Source organism: Acyrthosiphon pisum, chromosome A2 (genome assembly GCF_005508785.2).
Source record: "Acyrthosiphon pisum isolate AL4f chromosome A2, pea_aphid_22Mar2018_4r6ur, whole genome shotgun sequence".
Classification (NCBI taxonomy): Eukaryota; Metazoa; Arthropoda; class Insecta; order Hemiptera; family Aphididae; genus Acyrthosiphon; species Acyrthosiphon pisum.
The window spans coordinates 98,463,894-98,466,243 of NC_042495.1; the positions used below are offsets into that span (position 1 = coordinate 98,463,894).

At 27.3% G+C, this 2,350-nt stretch overlaps 1 long non-coding RNA gene across 4 annotated transcripts in view; it reads left to right on the plus strand.

The window, feature by feature from the left end:
- LOC100575064 overlaps window positions 1-1,080 on the plus strand; it is an 8,124-nt gene extending 7,044 nt beyond the window's left edge. For all 4 annotated transcript variants that reach the window (XR_511009.3, XR_003839382.1, XR_119424.4 and 1 more), the window contains exon 6: window positions 927-1,080. This is a non-coding gene — a long non-coding RNA (uncharacterized LOC100575064). The remainder of the gene's footprint in view (window positions 1-926) is intronic.
- The last annotated feature ends 1,270 nt before the right edge of the window (window positions 1,081-2,350 follow it).

A 2,350-nucleotide genomic window follows, 5' to 3' on the forward strand; every position in this document is an offset into this window, starting at 1 on the left:
TAAACATCATTTAAATTTACAACATTTTTTTATTTATTTTGAAAGTGGAATACAAAGTCAAATAATAATAAAATATAAAATCGATATGTCATTCCCTCAAAAATATTATTCTCTATCTTTTTTGTAATAGGTGACTTTACTCTAAGATTACTTAAACGCATAGAAAAAATGATTTTGCGTTAACGCGTTTTGTCTATGTTGCGCGTGGGCCAGAGAGAGAAAACGAATAGTGTGCTGATATCCTCTTAAAATAACTACCTATACACTAATATGCAAAGGCTTAACAATATTTAATAGTTAAATAGTTAAATAGTACATGAAAATAATGTAACTAATACGAAAAAATCATCACGTCAACAAGTTTTTGTAATCACTTATTCATTAATCAATGGTCCCGTGACAGGCAGCACTGTTAGTTCGCATGCACGCCGTGCGGGTCAAAACTCGCTATGGAGAATTATACGCCGATTCCCAACCTGAGTAGATAACCGTGTATGTGATACAGCAGAATAAACTTAATGTTTTTTTCCCCTATGTATGTAGAAATAAATTTGTGAGTGCATGAAATGCTGTCCCAAAAATATCACAAACTAATGGTTTTGCTCCAGTATGAATACAATTATTATGATTCATTTAATCACCAATGAAGAAATTATCTCAATATTATTTATGTACTTCAGTATTTCATATTTTTTATGATGAAGATTTATTTTATTTATTATTTCAAATCAATATTTTATACAGCTGATAAGTAGTAATAACCAAGAATTAATTGAGGAATAATAGCAAAAAAAAAAAATGTAAATAAGCTAAAATGTACAATGCATGTCTCCTGATTTCTTTATGTTTGTTTTTTTTTTATAAATCTTCAACTAATTAACTTAATAGTATGTATGCCTAATTTTTTTTATCTTTTTTTTCTTTAGAATTATGTAACTCAGGATTGTTGTCATTGCCCATCATTGCGGAAATAAACCATCAATCAACATAATTATTCACAAAATTGTTTTTCTGCTAACAGTATATCATATGAATCCAATAAAAACAAAATGAGCCCTTTAAAGGCTTCCTCTGCAAAAAGTTTACCACTATTTCTGGACTCTATTATAATAGTGATCAATATACAGTCCTGTAAAGTATTTAAGTAAAAGTATTTGAGTAAAAGTATTCAAATACTTTTTTAAGTATTGAATAACTTTTTAAATACTTTCAGAATGAAGTATTTTGAATGGTATTTTAAATACTTTTTGGTATTGAATACTTTGGTTTTTTATTTCGAACATTTTATTTTTATTCAAAATAATTGGTTGAAAAAATATTATTGTCAACTGCAATAATATTTAATAGTTTTATTTAATATTCTGTATTTCTGTGTTAGCCAAAGCCCACAGATTTGTGAAAACCAGATTTCTAAAAAAAGTTATTGAATATTGAATAACAATATTCCCTTTAAAACTATTAGATAACTATTAGATTACCTACTACCTATGTGTTTATATTACGATAATTAGAAACCCACTTTAAAAACCAAAAGTATTTGAAAAGTATTCCAAATACTTTTTCAAAGTATTTGAGTAGTATTTGAAATACTTTACAATTAAAGTATTTGAGTAGTATCTTAAATACTTAAAGAAAAATGTATTTGAGTATTTACTCAAGTACTTTTTAAAAATATTCTTTACAGGACTGTCAATATAACGTATATAAATGCAAAATATGTGAAACCAGTAAACAAAGTATAGGTATACTGTATACATGACAAAATACATAGGTATGTCAACAGCAAAACACAGCAAAAATACAAATTTGAATCTTATCTGTGTATCTCCACTGTTTTCTATGTTATAAGTTCTATGATCTTGATGCTTTAATAAAATATGACATCAGTGAAAGACAGAACTCAACATGAGGTTGAAAGTGAGGGATATGTGTATCACAATGTTGCTGACATACCTACATACTTTGTCATGACTGTATAGTAATAAGTTATAAGTAAATGATACTAAATAATAATTTATGATAATAGTGTAATTGCATTTTCACCAAACATAATATATATGCATAGTAGCATAGATAATGAACTTTAAGCGGTACAGTTATAGGGTAACCATTATTAAGAAAAGAAAAATATGATTAATTTACCCAGTTGTCCCAGTATCTCATACACCCCTTCGGGATCTGCAACAGTGTGACACTCATGTCAGGGGTCTGAAACGCTATCATCTTCTCGGTCTTACACACACAATATTCCTGGATATTAATTATTATTGAATTATATAGGTATTTTTTCCATCGTTTGTAATGAAAAAAGAAACTTGTATAAAAATATGTGCAAATGCTCCTAAAAAAA